This window comes from Dermochelys coriacea, chromosome 4, assembly GCF_009764565.3.
Source record: "Dermochelys coriacea isolate rDerCor1 chromosome 4, rDerCor1.pri.v4, whole genome shotgun sequence".
Taxonomy (NCBI): Eukaryota; Metazoa; Chordata; order Testudines; family Dermochelyidae; genus Dermochelys; species Dermochelys coriacea.
In genome coordinates, this window is record NC_050071.1 from 90502264 (window position 1) to 90521453 (window position 19190).

Genomic DNA, 19190 nt, shown 5'->3' on the forward strand with positions numbered 1-19190 from the left:
GCCTGTCGCAGAGCAGCTTGGTCACTCTACCCAATGTACATACGGCCTGACCAGTTCATGTGGGCTCACAGTCACAAACACACACGTACCCTTTCACCACATGTGAAAATCTCTTTCCTTACAAAGTATAACAATGTACTGCAGGCCTACAACAAGAGGAGGCTTCCACCCAGCCTTCACTTCTCAGCCAGGGCTGACCCTCTGACCCTCCTGTTCCTCCCACTTATATCCTCCCAATCATAGGTGTCGACTCCATGGGTGCTCTGGGGCTGGAGGAAATTTTTCCATGGGGAAAAATTAGTGGGTGCTCTGCACCACCGGCAGCCAAGCTCCCTGCCCTGCCCCTTCACCTCACCTCCGCCTCCTCCTCCTCCAGCACGTTGGGTCTCCGCTCCTCCCTCCCCTCCAGCACTTGCCGCTGCCAAACAGCTGTAGCAAGCTCTGGGAGGGAGGGGTGAGGAGCGGGAATGTGGCGCGCTCAGGAGAAGAGGCAGGGAAGAGGCGGGGCCAGGCCAGGGATTTGGGGAAGGGGTTGGAATGTGGGCAGGAGTCGGGGCGGGGCCAAGGGCAGAGGGGGTTTGAGCACCCACCAGCGCCAGAAGAAGTCGGCGCCTATGCTCCCAATTACGGAGCCATTTGCTCCATTAGCCAAACAATCACCACCCAAGTGTCCGTAATCCCCAACAGAAATTGAGTAATGGGCTTCAATTAAGCCTGCACTCTTCCCAGTACTGCAGCATCCTCTGTGCCCAAGACACTACTAATAGTGCCCTGTCACACAGGCCGCTCTCATAAATTATGGAACAGGCATATTTTTGCAAATGAATGGTAACAGTACTCAGCCTGCTTAATTTAGCGGTATGATGAAAGATGGATTTAAACAAAATGTGAATGAATGGCTATGGTTTCATTCATCCTGACACGTTTTATGAAGAAAAATACTATTTAAATCAAAACAAGTTTGCAAAAGGCCCAGCTTATGCAACAGAGATAAACGAGGCCGGTTTTGCAATTCTGATTTCTTTTTCAGGAATGAATCATTTATGCAAGTCTAGCAAGGTCTACACTACAGACTTGTATCCATACAACTATATCATTGAGGGGTGTGAAAAATCCACACCCCTGAGTGACGTAGTTATACCAACCTAACCCTGAGTGTAGACAGCCCTATGTCGACAGGAGAGTGTCTCCCATCAACATAGCTACTGCCTCCCATGGAGATGATTAACTATGCTGTCAGAGAAGCTCCCCAGTTGGCAAAGGAGCGTCTTCACTTAAGTGCTCCATAAGTGCAGCTGCACCAATGCAGTGTTTTAAGTTTAGACCTGCTCTCTGTTCCTAATGGGGCTCCCCAACATGCTCTCCTGACCCTAAATGGGAAAGGGAGGAGAAGAATCTCCAGTAGATGGTGCCTACATTTTGCATTCATTGGTCCCAGTCAGTCAGGAATGTGTCTACGTGGCCGCCAAACCACAGAAGTTGCGCTGACCTCCTGGACTGTGCAACAGCAAAGTTTATTCCTGGTTGCAAAAGAGAAATCTTCTCTGTTATGCAAAATCAGACATCATACCCTGTCCAGGAGTGGACTTCCTGACTTTGCCCAAACTTAAGTGCATCCAGGGAACCCAGGGGCTGAAAATTTAAGAAATGTATAGCTGTGGTCTTGGAGGAAGAGTTTCACCCACAATGCAATGGCAGATGGGAGAAAATATCTATTCTGTAAGCTTAGGCAAGTTGCTTCATCAATTTGTGTCTGCCTCTCCTCCCACCCTGCACTTGGATTGTAAGATCTTTGGGGGGCAGGGACTCTCTTATTATGGGACCCAAACATAACGTCACCTTTGCCCCACTTCCTTGAATCCTGTGCTGAATTCAGTTTGGCCAGACTGTGAGTTTACAATTCTAGTGGATCAAATTTCTAGGCTTCATAGTTTCCTCATGACCTAGCAGAAGGCACATGCTGTGACCATATAGTTAAAGAACTTCCAGCACTCCTGAAGGAGAGCATATCAACACCTTCACTCAAGCACAACACTGGCAGCAGCAGCTTGATCAACTTCCACTTCCTCACCCTGCTCAATATTTCCCAGAAATTGCAGGTCTGAGAAATCTTGTCATTGACATTAGTCTTTGTAGAAAACTAATACAGATTGCTTCTGTACCAAGCCAACCACAGGCTCGACAATCAAGGTTGCTACCTTGAATTATTTTGAGGTCTTAAGACCTGTCCATTTGATTGAGGAAGTTGCCAATGAACAAGCAACTGATTGGTTAAATGGATATTTAAATTGTAAGGAACTGTAATAGACTAGAGACGAAGATTGCTATTGTAAGATAAAGAGTATCTGGCTTTTTTAAACCTGCCAAGATTTAATTACAAATATATGTATGAACCTGCTGGAGACACCAATACACTATTAAATAAACAAAAGAAGGTTATGATACCTTAATACCTAGGACCAGTGGTTAACTTCTCATGCTCTCTCCCCTGTCTTTGCCCTATAGGGCACCTACACTAAATTTCCTCTTTTCTGGGACAATTAATGCATGTTGTCCTTCTCTACATCACCTCACCTTTATGCCAAGCTGTATCAAAAGCCAATATGTAGAATTATGATCTAAAGCATCTCAACATTCCAATACTAATGTATACAACAATAAAAAAAGAAACATACGTCACTCAATTAGAGCTTCCTGTAACAAGTACCACAGCTCTTTCCATGTAGAACCACAAAGGAGAATTCTGGGTCATAAAAATGCATAAATTAGGATAGCAATATACCAAGCAATATATCAAGAGGACCATGCCTAGAACTGTCAAGAAAATAATATCCCTGTTGCCAGAATATTTTTGAACAAACTGGACCTAGGAGAATGCCACCATTATGAATAAATAACCTATTGCATTTTTCAATACATTGCATGGGTGGTGCACGTTGGGATACCCTGAGACCTTTCCACTCAGCTTATCCAGAACGCCTCATCCAGTTCTGGGAGACCAGTTCGTCTAGTTCTCTGGGATCCAAAACATTCAGTTTGACTCCATCTCACCAGGTTACTTTATCAGGCATGTAACAGCTCTTTGCCCACATTGGCCAGGGCCAGACGCAGGGGTTTTAGGTACTGGGTAATACCACAATTCCAAATCATATCAACATACCACCAGGGATTTCCCTACACCCCCCCTGAATTTCCCCATCACCCTCCCTTCCCCCTCTCCCCCAGCCCCATTAGCAATGTTTTCAACTGAGTTGGTTGGAAATTTGAATTGAAACTGAAACATTAATACATACTTTAAAAGCATATACAGATATGAGAAAATACTTGTATGTGAGAAAGCATGGGTTTGAAACGTATGAACAAAGACTGGCTTCCTCATACAGCTGTTATTTATGACAATGTCAGCGCATTTGTTTCAGCTATATTGGCCTACATAATAATTTCAAATTATGATTTGTAAGCAAGGTCTGAATGAGCTCTTCCCTGACATCTAGTAATGAGCCAGGGGTGGGTGAAAAGGCTTCAGGACCAGACTGTATTTACATGAACTCACCTACCCTGCCTAGGTGTTCAGCAGACAGAGCTGTGCTGCCAAGTTATCAATTTTGGCTCGTCTTGGGTTACAAATCATGTAAGTATTAAATTTGGGGGGTCATGAAATGTTATCCTTATTGTATGAGTAAAGGGCAGCAGAACTATACTTAGCCTGCCTGTATGAGGTCTCCCTCAGTGCTTAATTTGTGCTAGGGCTTGCCAGGGCTGAGCCCCAGCACTTCTAGGCTTGGCAGTTCATAGCCCTGGGACCTCTGGGCTTGCCACATCAGTTATGAAAGTAACAAACTTGCTTGATCCCTGGCACCTCTTTAGTTAGAAATTAAGCACTGGTCACCCTCAACTGAACTGCACTCGCTAAGCAGGAGGTTTGGATGCCATATCCTAGAAAAGAGAGAGGGTGGGTGACAGGTGTTTTGCTTGGTGGTGTGGGCTCTGCCTAAGAGTCACAGGCATTATTTAACCTGCCCCTCTCTCCTGTTTAGAGATAGAGCTGATTAGGCTCCATAGAGAGTCTTTTGGACAGTGTTTCTGTGGAAGAGACTGCCCAGCCCGCACTAGCAGCAAATTTCCCCCACTGAGAGCTGAAATCACTGACAGCTGGGTGAAACTTCGAGACACCGACTCGCAGAGGTCACAGTGGCAGATGGCAGAAGAAGCTGATGGTGCAGGGCCATTGGAGACGGAGTGGTGGAGTGAACGGTAGCACGATGAACAATAGCGGCCAGAGCATTTGTTTGTTGGACTATGTTTTAGTGACTTTGCTCCAGAATGCTAGATTTCTGAATGGGAAACATATAAATATACTTTTCCTAGTAGGCCAAGATTTTAAAAATGCATTATGTGCCAAGGTCGTTATCTCACATCATCGCTATCTCGAGAGATCATTATCTTGGGGAGTTTCTGTACTAAACTTTTTTATTATTATAATTAATTTTTATGTAAAACTGGCCATATTGGGTCAGACCAATGGTCAATCTACCCCAGCATCCTGTCTTCTGATAGTGGCCAATCCCAGGTGCTTCAGAGGGAATGAACAGAAGAGGGAGTTGTCGAGTGATCCATCCCCTTCCAGCTTTTGGCAAACAGAGGCTAGGGACGCTCAGAACATGGTGTTGCATCCCTAATAGTCATTGATGGACCTAACCTCCATGAACTTATCTAGTTCTTTTTTGAACCCTGTTATAATTTTGGCCTTCACAACATCCCTGGCAAAAAGTTCCATAGGTGACCATGCATTGTGTGAAAAAGTACTTCCTTTTGTTTGTTTTAAACTTGCTACCTATTAATTTCATGGGGTGACCCCTGGTTCTTGTGTTAAGTGAAGGGGTAAATAACACTTCCTTATTAATTTTCTCCACACCAGTCAAGATTTTATAGGTCTCTATCATATCCCCTCTTAATCAACTCTTTTCCAAGCTGAAAAGTCCCAGTCTTTTTAATCTCTCCTCATATGGAAGCTGTTCCATACCCCTAATCATTTTTGTTGCCCTTGTCTGTACCTTTTCCAATTCCAATATATCTTTTTTGAGATGGGGTGACCAGAACTGCATGCAGTATTCAAGATGTGAGCATACCATGGATTTATATAATAAAAGTGGAGGAGCTTGGTTTGCCAGACTAATCAGCCAAGCCAATACTGACAAGGCTGCAAACACCATGCCTCTGGACTGCATCGACACGCAGAAAGCCTTATAAACCAGTCCTTGTCAAAGCCAATTTTAGAATTAGGCTATTAAGAATGTTGGAGAACAACTCAGTTTATGTGAACCAACATGGCTGTTGCATCATACTTTCTATTTAAGCAAGAGATAACACACACTACAAACTGGAGGCCAATGTTAACTGCATTGTCACTTGTTAATTCTGAAGTTGGAAACTGGTTCCGAACAAGACTGGCAAATGTTCACTATCTTTCTGCAAAAAACTAAGCTGACTGTCTAGAAGGATGCAGTGAAAGTCTCAGCAGTTGAAATAATTCTCTCACCATATTCAAAAAATGTGCATACATGGCTGATGAATGCACCAATGCAAATAGGCATCAAATATTAAGTCATTGCATATATTATCTTGATATTCATGGTAGGCCAGTAGATGCATTCTAGATGTTCAGGTTATAGAAGACATCAGCAGCATATGTGACATCTTAGAAGAGTTAAATGCTTGTAAACTGAACCCCGAACAGATAGCTGCGTCTGCATTTGATGGAGCTACAAACTTCTCTGAAAGACATAGTGTAGTACAAGCTTTGCTCAGAGAAAAGTGTAACCCTAATCTCTCCTATACACATTGTAGAGGCCATCTACTCCAGCTAGCACTAGTATGAGCTGCAGAATCTTCAAAAGACATTAAAAAGCCATAATTTTAATGGCTTTGTTACACTCTTTTTTCAGCAAGAGTCCAGAAGGACTGAATGTCTTGGAAATAAATAGAGGATACACTGGGACTGAAGTTCAAATTAGTCCAACCTGGGAAAACCCGCTAGCTTTCTCATGAGCAGTCCTTAGCTGTTGTCTTAAAATTACTGCAACCATTATTATTGTCTTTGGAAAGTATCTACCAAGATAGGACACATCTAAGTAATGAAGCTGGTGGACTACTTTTGTTACTAAGTTCAGAGAAGACTATCGCCATTCTCTCTCTTGTAAGTCTACTGTTGAAACCACTTGGGTTTAAACAATGCCATCCAGCATCTGTTACAACAGTAGTAAATCTTTGTCCAGCAATAGAAGCTACCCTTGGATCAATCAGAGAGATATCCACTGAAAACGTACTGGAAGAAACAAAGACTTCAGTCCAGAATTTGACTAATGAAGACACTTATATTGACTCCTTAAGTGAAGAAGTGTTTGTTAAACCAGCTGAAAAAGTACACAGACTTGATTCTTACAAATCTACAGAAACGATTTCTGGATTCTACTCAACCTCTACAGAGCTTTTACAGATGCCTGTCTTACAAAACACTTACAGTTGAGTGGAGAGAGGCACTACCAGCAATGGGTCTGCTATGTGATCAGGACAGAATAGAGAACTACAGCCAGTCAGCCTCACCTCAGTCCCTGGAAAAATCATGGAGCAGATCCTCAAGGAATCAATTCTGAAGCACTTAGAGGAGAGGAAAGTGATCAGGAACAGTCAGCATGGATTCACCAAGGGCAAGTCATGCCTGACTAATCTAATTACCTTCTATGATGAGATAACTGGCTCTGTGGATGAGGGGAAAGCAGTGGACGTGTTGTTCCTTGACTTTAGCAAAGCTTTTGACATGCTCTCCCACAGCATTCTTGCCAGCAAGTTAAAGAAGTATGGGCTGGATGAATGGACTATAAGGTGGATAGAAAGTTGGCTAGATTGTCAGGCTCAACGGATAGTGATCAATGGCTCCATGTCTAGTTGGCAGCCGGTATGAAGTGGAGTGCCCCAAGTGTTGGTCCTCGGACTGGTTTTGTTCAATATCTTCATAAATGATCTGAAGGATGGTGTGGATTGCACCCTCGGTAAGTTTGCAGATGACACTAAACTAGAAGAAGAAGTAGATTTGTTGGAGGGTAGGGATAGGATACAGAGGACCCTAGACAAATTAGAGGATTGGGCCAAAAGAAATCTGATGAAGTTCAACAAGGACAAGTGCAGAGTCCTGCACTTAGGACGGAAGAATCCCATGCACCGCTACAGACTAGGGACCGAATGGCTGGGCAGCAGTTCTGCAGAAAAGGACCTAGGGGTTACAGTGGACGAGAAGCTGGATATGAGTCAACAGTGTGCCCTTGTTGCCAAGAAGGCCAATGGCATTTTGGGCTGTATAAATAGAGGCATTGCCAGCAGATCGAGGGACATGATCGTTCCCCTCTATTCGACATTGGCGAGGCCTCATCTGGAGTACTGTGTCCAGTTTTGGACCCCACATTACAAGAAGGATGTGGAAAAATTGGAAAGAGTCCAGCAGAGGGCAACAAAAATGATTAGGGGACTGGAATACATGACTTATGAGGAGAGGCTGAGGGACATGGGATTGTTTAGTCTGTGGAAGAGAAAAGGGAGGGGGGATTTGATAGCTGCTTTCAACTACCTGAAAGGGGGTTCCAAAGAGGATGGATCTAGACTGTTCTCAATGGTAGCAGATGTCAGAACAAGGAGTAATGGTCTCAAGTTGCAGTGGGAGAGGTTTAGGTTGGATATTAGGAAAACCTTTTCCCTAGGAGGGTGGTGAAACACTGGAATGCATTACGTAGGGAGGTGGTGGAATCTCCTTCCTTAGACGTTTTTAAGGTCAGGCTTGATAAAGCCCTGGCTGGGATGATTTAGTTGGGGATTGGTCCTACTTTGAGCAGGGGGTTGGACTAGATGACCTCCTGAGGTGCCTTCCAGCCCTGATATTCTATGATTCTATGATTCTATGAATGCAGAGTGGAATATCATACGACGAACAAATGAAGATTTAACTTCAACTTTTTCTTCTTTATCATCATTAGTGGTTCGACCCAATCTTTGTGCTGTGTTTCCTGGGATGAAGGAAGTAGGAATTCATCTCTTGCTACTCCCAGTCACAACAGCTACAGTTGAGTGGTCTTTTTCCTCATTAAATAGAAGTCGCCTTCTGCCTGATCATGAGCATATCATGAAGGACTGGAAATAGCAGACACACAAGAAGATATCAAAGAGTTGTGCAAAATTACAACAAAAAACCAAGAAGGATATAGATATGATGCTTCATAGTAGGCTTGAGTAGCCAACTTTAATTTCTATGAGGATTTTAAAGCATGAGTTAAATCTAATAAAATGGTTGTGAAACATTTTTCAGTTTTTACTATGGTGCCATTCAGCCCACCTTTGCCCTCATGGTCTCAACCCTCGTCAGCCCTCACCCTCCCACAACCCCCGTATATTCAAACACTCCTCCCCCGCACTAATTTCAATTCCTGGAGAAAACACTGAACACCACACAGTTTATATACATCTTTCCTAGCTACTTATAGTTCTTGCATGTAAAGACCAATCGCTTTGCAGATTGCATACGGACCAATCACTTTTCAGATTGTATAAAATAAGCTTATAAATTCAGAGTCTTTCTGCTTACTTCATTTACTATAAACATACCCACACTAGTTAGTTAGTTTCTAACTCGCTTATTTACTATAAACATATTCACAATAGTTTCAGCAATTACTTGCTTGGGCTTGTTCAGCAGTTTCTTGTTCAGGCATGCTCACATCAGCTAAGCCAGCCCTACAGTATGTTACTTTATCCTGTAATAAATCAGCTAGCCCTCCTCTAAGGCAACGGGTACTTAGACTGGACTTATTTGTATTCCTAGACAGAATAATGGCATCATATAAAGTTATGTTTTATGTTTTATTCATTTTTATATAGTGCAAGCTTCCCTTGATTGAAAAACTTATGTTTGAGAAAACTTGTGAAGCCTCAAACTCCTCTGAGTTTGTTCACGCCTACTTTACAATCATGATATATGTGTGGTACTCACATTGTTGCTTTAAATTGCCTGACCACTCCTTTCTTACCTTCAAATCAGCGGCACTGCGATGGGTACCCGCATGGCCCCACAGTATGCCAACATTTTTATGGCTGACTTAGAACAACGCTTCCTCAGCTCTCGTCCCCTAATGCCCCTACTCTACTTGCGCTACATTGATGACATCTTCATCATCTGGACCCATGGAAAAGAAGCTCTTGAGGAATTCCACCATGATTTCAACAATTTCCATCCCACCATCAACCTCAGCCTGGACCAGTCCACACAAGAGATCCACTTCCTGGACACTACGGTGCTAATAAGCGATGGTCACATAAACACCACCCTATATCGGAAACCTACTGACCGCTATTCCTACCTACATGCCTCTAGCTTTCATCCAGATCATACCACTCGATCCATTGTCTACAGCCAAGCGCTACGATATAACCGCATTTGCTCCAACCCCTCAGACAGAGACAAACACCTACAAGATCTCTATCATGCATTCCTACAACTACAATACCCACCTGCTGAAGTGAAGAAACAGATTGACAGAGCCAGAAGAGTACCCAGAAGTCACCTACTACAGGACAGGCCCAACAAAGAAAACAACAGAACGCCACTAGTCATCACCTTCAGCCCCCAACTAAAACCTCTCCAACGCATCATCAAGGATCTACAACCTATCCTGAAGGACGACCCATCACTCTCACAGATCTTGGGAGACAGACCAGTCCTTGCTTACAGACAGCCCCCCAATCTGAAGCAAATACTCACCAGCAACCACACACCACACAACAGAACCACTAACCCAGGAACCTATCCTTGCAACAAAGCCCGTTGCCAACTCTGTCCACATATCTATTCAGGGGATACCATCATAGGGCCTAATCACATCAGCCACACTATCAGAGGCTCGTTCACCTGCACATCTACCAATGTGATATATGCCATCATGTGCCAGCAATGCCCCTCTGCCATGTACATTGGCCAAACTGGACAGTGTCTACGTAAAAGAATGAATGGACACAAATCAGACGTCAAGAATTATAACATTCAAAAACCAGTTGGAGAACACTTCAATCTCTCTGGTCACTCGATCACAGACCTAAGAGTGGCTATACTTCAACTAAAAAGCTTCAAAAACAGACTCCAACGAGAGATTGCTGAATTGGAATTAATTTGCAAACTGGATACAATTAACTTAGGCTTGAATAGAGACTGGGAATGGATGAGTCATTACACAAAGTAAAACTATTTCCCCATGGTATTTCTCCCCCCCACCCCACCCCCCACTGTTCCTCTGATATTCTTGTTAACTGCTGGAATTAGCCTACCTTGCTTGTCACCATGAAAGGTTTTCCTCCTTTCCCCCCCCTGCTGCTGGTGATGGCTTATCTTAAGTGATCACTCTCCTTACAGTGTTTATGATAAACCCATTGTTTCATGTTCTCTGTGTGTGTGTATATAAATCTCTCCTCTGCTTTTTCCACCAAATGCATCCGATGAAGTGAGCTGTAGCTCACGAAAGCTTATGCTCTAATAAATTTGTTAGTCTCTACGGTGCCACGGGTACTCCTTTTCTATTTCCCCATGGTATTTCTCCCTCCCACCCCACCCCCCACTGTTCCTCTGATATTCTTGTTAACTGCTGGAATTAGCCTACCTTGCTTGTCACCATGAAAGGTTTTCCTCCTTCCCCCCCCTGCTGCTGGTGATGGCTTATCTTAAGTGATCACTCTCCTTACAGTGTGTATGATAAACCCATTGTTTCATGTTCTCTGTGTGTGTGTATATAAATCTCTCCTCTGCTTTTTCCACCAAATGCATCCGATGAAGTGAGCTGTAGCTCACGAAAGCTTATGCTCTAATAAATTTGTTAGTCTCTAAGGTGCCACAAGTACTCCTTTTCTTTTTCAGCTGTGTGAGGCAGTATAGTGCCAGTGAAGCTGCCACTTTACGTAAGCTGAGGATCTGACCCTAAATTTGTTGTGAAAACCAGAGGGCCAAAACTCACACCCCTTCATTTTTCAGGCCCCCTATATATTACAAATGCCATGATTCTGCTGTGCCCGGGGAGGGGACAGAATTCCCAGATCTCAAGCAGAAGATGCAGTCTTCCTATGTGCCGTGGAATTCTGTTTGACCATTGGTGCTAACACAGCAATTCTGCAAGGGTGGGCAGAGGGGTTGGACCCAGGGGATTCACTGCTACAAAGATGCTCAGTTTCTTGCTCTCCACCCCAAGGGGTTCAGAGGCTACAGCAGCCCTGGAGGAGGAAGAGTGGGTGCAAAGTGGCTATATAGCCTAGGAGAAGGAATCTGTCCCACCCTTCTGCCTGCTGAGTTCCCCTATGTCTAATTGAATTAATCAGATGGGTCACTGAAGGCAAGATCTGGAGCAAAAAAGAGCAAAATCCCATAACTTAATATGACCATAATGTATTTTACAAAGAACTGAAACTTCAGGATTCTGATTTATTCTCTTTGTTTCTTATCGAAAAAATATGCTTGTTAGCTTGATAAGAAAAATCTTTTCATTAAAGCTCTTCTGCCTTTTGATTACTGCTTTTCAGTTTAATATTAGGTGCTTCTTCATTTTATAGCAAGTGCTTCAGTAGGAAATTATTTTCAGTGGTTACTGCTATGGTAACTGCTATATATCTAATGTTGTGATCCCATCTTCAAAAGCAATAAAGGACAAGCAGTGGATGAGTAAATAACCCTGGGATTAGTGTGGTTGGGCCTGCTCCTACTCCTCTGGAAATCAACAGGACCAGGAGAAGCTCTTATGTGGGAAAAAAAAAAGAGGCAGGAAAAAATATTATGAACCTTTTCAACTTTAAAGACATTCTGGTGATCAGAAGACAAACAAGAAAATGGGAATTCAATCCCACTGGTAATGTGTTTGTTTTATATGCATATAAGTTTAAATTAAACACCCAGCTCGAAGATCTTCTGTTTATTTCAAAAAATATAAAGGTAGGCTGTGTGGTAAGCTGATTCGTGTATGCTCATTGCAATCTAACATTACCAACATTCTTCAGCTTCAGCTGAAGTCAAAGTGCTTTATTATACTTCTCATTAGCTTATGATGTTGAAAAATGGGTGTGCTTGATGTACTTCCAAACTGTTAACCAGCTGAAACAGTTCTTTATGCTTTCCTGGGAGGTTAAAGAGGGCAAACAGCTTGGTTCTCCAGAAAACAAAACTAAATGAAGTAATTGGCTATACTGTATTAACTGAATAAAAAACACTGCAATAGATTATTTTCAGATGCCCATGGACACACTTCAGTGTCTTATTTGATTAAGACAGAGTGTTGGCGTTTGTCGCTTTTTGGGTGAGAAAAATGTGATGCTTTTGTTGGGAAGATGAAAGAATGTTCATAAATCCCCAGCAAACTGATACAATTATAGAGTAGGAAACATTTATTTTTCCTAGTTCATACAATACCACCTTCAGTGCTATTGTTGATGTTGCAATATAGCAGAAATAACAAGTCCAGTGGAGGTATCTTGTGAACTAATGCAGAAATATTTACCTCACATGACTTGTGCTTTACAGGGCTAATATGCTTTTATTCCCTTATACACTAGACTAGATTACATTTTTACTTGACGTCCTTGTGTTAGTGTTTTTGCAAGATTCACATTATCATTTAATAGGAACTTGAAAGTATGTAAATGACAATCTCCTGATTTATTCAAACATTGTCTATAGTATGGCATCTGTTCAAACCATTTTTGTTAATTGAATTATTTAAGATGAAATTGAAAGGCCACTACCTGGAAGAACAGTGCCAAGGCTAATCAGAGTAGTCAACCAGAACAGAGGCATTTAGCATCATAACTTACAGTTAGTCATGTTTACTCTTGTAATGACATGGGTATTCAAAGGAATAATAGTCTAAAGCTCAGCATTGTAATTGGCTAAAAGATTCAATTTCTGATTATTTTCTTCTGCAGATATTGCAGTAGATAGAAAAGTGCCAAGATGGGCAGAGGTTGATGGATTTATTATTTATGGTAAGAAAAAGAAAAACACAGTTGCATCCACGTCCACAAATATGTTAACTCAATGGTGGGTTTGCAGTAAAGATGTGCTAACTGTGCTCTGTAAAGAATTGACAATTTCAGGAAATCAAAAGGACAGCTTCCTTTCTTAGATTATAACTGTAGGAGGAAAATAAAGATTGAGGACAGGGGGGTTTAAAACCACACACCAGGGACTATTTTTTTTTATCAGTTGAACTATGGCAATGACCAGAAACCCTGATCAGAATTAAGGTCAACTTATGCTGAGCACTATACAGTCTCTAAGGTGCCACAAGTACTCCTTTTCTTTCTGCAAATACAGACTAACACGGCTGCTATTCTGAAACCTATACAAATACAGAATGAGATGCTAGACAATACCGTGTTCAGTAATCGTTTGGGTGTAAGAGTGTGAATGGACATAATATTTGGATTATGAAGGAACAGTAGTGACTCCAGATTTACTGCTATGTTCTAATTTGCACTTAAAGTGGGAGGTTCAACCCTTTTTAGTATGAAAAACACAGTGCCTCTGTCCCTACATTTTCAGCATATAATTTATGCATGAATCTTGAATTTTATGCAGATTTTCAAGCAAATTATTAGTTTGAATTTTAATCAGTTAAAAACTGCCTTGAAAAAAATTCACATTTTGAATCTCAACATATTTTGGGCCCCTCTAACAAACTACACAACATCAGGAATTATACAATTATTTTGTTAATTAGCAAAAAGAAAACAGTGATTAGAATCATTCATTATAACTTAGTCTTGTGCTTAGCTGATGAAGAACTTGGTTTACATTGGCTACATCTGTTCTCTGCTGAGGGATATAGAAGTCTTTTTGAACAGGTTAGGAGAGGAATACAATACTACTTTTTGTAATATGCCCAAATACTGTTCCCTTTATCCAAAACTGAAGGCTAACATGGTACCAGAGGGATGGGGTTTGTTAGTCCAGGGACATTTGTACTTATCTGAGAAAGCACTTTCAGCAAAGGGTCAATTACTTTTTTGAAGATCAGGTTCTCTGTGAAATTGTTCAGTCTTAACTGTTTGAATAGTTTCATGCAGACCAGGAGTTCTTGGGTTGGCTGAATACTTTCTCAGATATTCTGGTCTCCATTGCTGGACTTACTGTTCTTCAGGAAGTAAGCTTTTGCTTTGCCAAACATAATTTTCTTTATCAATTAACAAAAAGAAAATAGCATTACTTGTCGCACAAGAGAATATATGCATAATGGATAACCAATGGATAACATGGTAGCTGTTGACTACATCTTATTTTCTTTCCTCAAATATGAGTGAATTTGATTTTTCCAGAACTGTGCAGAAAGGATAGTGAAGAGAGTGGCATGTGATCTGTTTGTGGTGGGTAAGGTAAGAAGTGTAGAAGTGGGGTGCTGTCCCTGTAATGGGACATAGTTATTGTGCATTGCCTGGGGGTGAGGTGTGTGTCTTTGAGCATATGAATAGAAGGTATGTACTGTTAGATGCCTTAACTTTTCATTTCTTTGCTTTTGTGAGTTTGTGTTAAGTAGGTTGTATGGAGACCAATTTTAACTGTGACACAACATACCGTTTTTGAGTACTAATCCACATTATAAACTGTGTTTAGCCTCTTTTGACTGGAATTGGAGTTCTTAAATGTTCAGATGGTATGCAATTATGTATGATGCAATTATGTATGTTTATTATTATGTAGCATTGATGTTGTTTATTATGCTTTTGAGTAACTTCTTTTACAAAATAAAAAAATAATGTTTAAAACCAGGTACAATTCTATAGCAGCATATACAGCATTATGGGGGAGATCAGACCCACTGCCAGATACCTCCCCCGGCTGCAGGAAGCTCTGCAGTTGTGCTAGGGTGACCAGATGTCCCAATATTCACGGGGTTTTCCTGTATAGGTGCCTATTACTCCCCACCCCATCCTGATTTTTCATACGTTCTATCTGGTCACCCTAGTTTGCACTGCCTTCAGAACTGGGCTCTGAAGGCAGCAGCCACGGAGCTTCCTGCAGCTGGGGGAGGTACCCAGTGGTGGGTCTGATATGCGCCCCCCTCCCCAAGAGTGGCTGTGCAGTGGCAGAGGAAGTCCTGTCCCTCACCAGCCCCACTGGGACTAGCAGCTGGAGGTTGGTGCACGGTAGGAGCCCCCAGCCCTGCCCCTCCCGCTCCCCTACAATAGCTAGATTTCGCAAGGGAGATATGATTTCATGGTCCATGATGCATTTTTCATGTCCATGAATTCGGTAGGGCCCTAATTGTACGGGAGGCTGCTAATATAGCAATGCCTAAGTCCTTCTGTGGATCTGGGCTCTTGCCTTGTTATATGCCTGTAAAGTGCCATGGTAATAATAAATCAATCAATTATAATTACAATTACAACTAAATGTTTCCCCCCAAGAAGGAAAATATTATTGTACTTCTGTGGAAACTGGCTTAGCCCAACCCATATAGGGATGTGGCAATTCCGCAGCATTTGAAATCTTTACATCAAGCCTGGATGGTTTTTCAAGACATCCTTTAGCTAAAACAGAAATTATGGCCTTAATGCAGAAATTACTGTGTCTTTGTTATGCAGGAGGTCAGATTAGAATCATAATAATCTCTTCTGGCCTTAAACCTATGAATCTATGAAACACTTTAAGAGTTATAACAGCAGCCCATTATAGTTTGAATATTGGCCACTTTAGGCCCCAATCTCACAATGATATTACTAACACAGATCCTGGCCCCCAGGTGGAACACCAGTGAAGTCAAAGGCACAAGAGTCTGTCTATATAGATCAGTTTGCAGGGCTGGGGCTCAGACTAGCTTCACAGGAGCCATTCCAGCCTAAGGATATAATATGCATTTTATAAACTTCCAGGAAACTTAAAAGAAGAAGAAGAAGACATACGTTTTAGTTTATAATCAAATAACTTCCTGGGAGTGGTACAGAGTTAAAAGCTAAGAAATGTAAGTTAAAAACTTATATAACTACGACATTCTGGTCCAGGTTCTCTGGTCTGCTAAATGCACTTTGCACTACAAAAATTAACTTAAACTAGCTGGAGATTGCACCTAGAGAATTCTCCCTGTGGAGAGGCAATCTCTGCCCACATAGAATTAGTGAAGGCAGCAAAGCCACCTCCTCCTAAGCCAGCTGCCCACCAGACCCTGGTGTAAGCAGAAGGACAGGCCAGGCTGGGGATGGGTAGGCATGCCTGTGGTGAAGGAGGGACACAGTGAAGCCAAACTGCACTATGCCTGCTTCGCCCACTGGTATAAGGTGATTTATGGAGCTTACACCGGCAGCAGAAGTTAGAATAGACTTTGCTGCTCCAGTTTTTGAAGGGCCAGAACAGCTGGGGATTAAGGAGAAGCAGCCAGCTCCCTGCAGCCACCACTGTCCACTATGACCAGCACAGAGAGAACTGGTGCCTCTGTATACTAACTCATCTATATAGAAATCTAAGAAACAAGAAACAGCCACAGACAGAGAGTGTCTGGCTACAAGGTGGGCGGAGGGAGCCACACATTACTGCCTGTTTGGAATAGAATGCCAGATGGATACAGGTAATTGTACCTTGTAGTGGGTGTATAGTATGAATGGGCACAAATTCTGAGCAACTAGGTGATAGCTGTCACTGTGGCATTTTAAGATTAAAAGGATATTGTTACCTTGAAAGAGTCACCATTTTTGTCTGAAATGTTACCTACTATTGTCCCAGCTAATGCCTATGGTTACTTGAACTGAAAGTGATGAGGGAAAGAGATATGTCTCCATTTTTCAGTTTGTTTACGTTGTGCCAGTGTAACCCACAGGGGAGGGTGTGTTACAGATACCCTGCTGTATTCGATCCACAGAGCATACAAGTCAGTTACAGCTATTCTTAGAGAAGGGTGCTTTTTGTAGCTCATGCTTTTAATTCTGGAGGTCCCTAGTTCAAACCCTGGTGAGTTGGCCAAGATGGCTGTCACAACCAGGATGAGGGTGGTCTGTCCTAGTAGCCAGAGCAGAAGTTGGGAGTCAGGTCGAGACAGGTACCTGAAGGTCAGAGTCCAAGATGGGCCAGAGGGCAGACTTAGGTTCAGGCATCAGCAGGCAGGCAGGGTCAGGTTACCAGGAGATCGGGGTCAGGCACCAGATTACAGACCTCAATCAAATAGCAAAGCTGAGGACAAACCAGAGGCTAGAATCTATCACAAGCAGGGTCTGGAGCAGAATCTTACAGGCAGTCTGTGTTGATGCACAGATAGCTCCCCTTCATGACTTCCTCGTTTAAGTATTGGTATCAGCCAATCAGGGGCCTGTGAGGGACTGCCACTCAGGTCCTGCTGGGTTATACTTCCTGTCGAGCCCAGCCTCACATGACCCTCCCATGAAAGCTCAACCTAAGCTTCCTGTGGCAATGCAAAGGGGTCAGTGTCCCAGCACCTCCCAGGGTCCAGGCCTGTCAGTTCTAACAATGGCAGTGAGCACAACAGCATTGTGTGTATAAGTGTAACACCGACAGATCCCAGTAGTCAGCAAGATCGAGCCTGGGACCTCTGGAACTTAGTGCATGAGCCTTTACTGCATGAGCTAAAAGTCACATGGCCCTTAACTAGGGGGTAGAGCAGATTTATTAATCTCTCTCTAAGTTGTCTCAGGGTATGTCTACACTATGAAATTAGGTCGAATTTATAGAAGTCGATTTTGTAGAAAGCATTTTTATACAGTCGAGTGTGTGTGTTCCCACACAAATGCTCTAAGTGCATATAGTCAGTCGACTGTGTCCACAGTACCGAGGCAACAGTCGACGTCCGGAGCTTTGCACTGTGGGTAGCTATCTCACAGTTCCCGCAGTCTCCACCACCCATTTGAATTCTGGGTAGAAATCCCAGTGCCTGATGGGGCTAAAACATTGTCGCGGGTGGTTCAGGGTGCATATCGTCAGGCCCCTGTTCCCTCCCTCCCTCCGTAAAAGCAAGGGCAAACAATCGTTTTGCACCTTTTTTCCTGAGTTGCCTGTGCAGATGCCATACCACGGCAAGCATGGAGCCCGCTCAGCTAACTGTCACCGTATGTCTCCTGGGTGCTGGCGGACGTGGTACTGCATTGCTACACAGCAGCAGTTTATTGCCTTTTGGCAGCAGACAGTGCAGTATGACTGGTAGCCGTCGTCGACGTAGTCCTGGGTGCTCTTTTAACCGGGCACCTGTGCAAACATGGGAGTGACTCAGCCAGGTCATTTCCCTTGTTTCGTCTCATGGCGATTGAGTCCTACCGGCAATGCACTGTCTTTTAATTTGCAGCCAGCAGAAGACGATGGCCAGCAGTCATACTGCACAGTCTGCTGCCAGCATGATGTATAAAGATAGATGAAGTGGCTCAAAACAAGATATAGACCAGATTTGTTTTGCATTCATTTTCTCCTCCCTCCCTCTGTGAAATCGACGGCCTGCTAAACCCAGTTCTGAGTTCTATCTTTGAGGTTTTGAGTTCTATCGTTGAGGCGGCCATTCAGTTTCTCGCAAAGCCACTCCCTTTGTTGATTTTAATTCCCTGTAAACCAACCCTGTAAGCCATGTTGTCAGTCGCCCCTCCCTCCGTCAGGGCAACAGCAGACAATTGTTCCGCACCTTTTTTCTGTGCAGACGCCATACCATGGCAAGCATGGAGCCCACTCAGATCACTTTGGCAATTAGGAGCACATTAAACACCACATGCATTATCCAGCAGTATATGCGGCACCAGAACCTGGTAAAGCGAAACCGGGCGAGTAGGCGACATCAGCGCGGTGTCAAGAGTGATGAAGAATGGACACAGACTTCTCTTAAAGCACGGGCCCTGCCAATGTGGGCATCATGGTGCTAATGGGGCAGGTTCATGCGGTGAAATGCTGATTCTGGGCTCGGGAAACAAGTACAAACTGGTGGGACTGCATAGTGTTGCAGGTCTGGGACGATTCCCAGTGGCTGCGAAACTTTTGCATGCGTAAGGGCACTTTCATGGAACTTTGTGACTTGCTTTCCCCTGCCCTGAGGCGCAAGAATACCAAGATGAGAGCAGCCTTCATAGTTGAGAAGCGAGTGACAATAGCCCTGTGGAAGCTTGCAATGCCAGACAGCTACCGGTCAGTCGGGAATCAATTT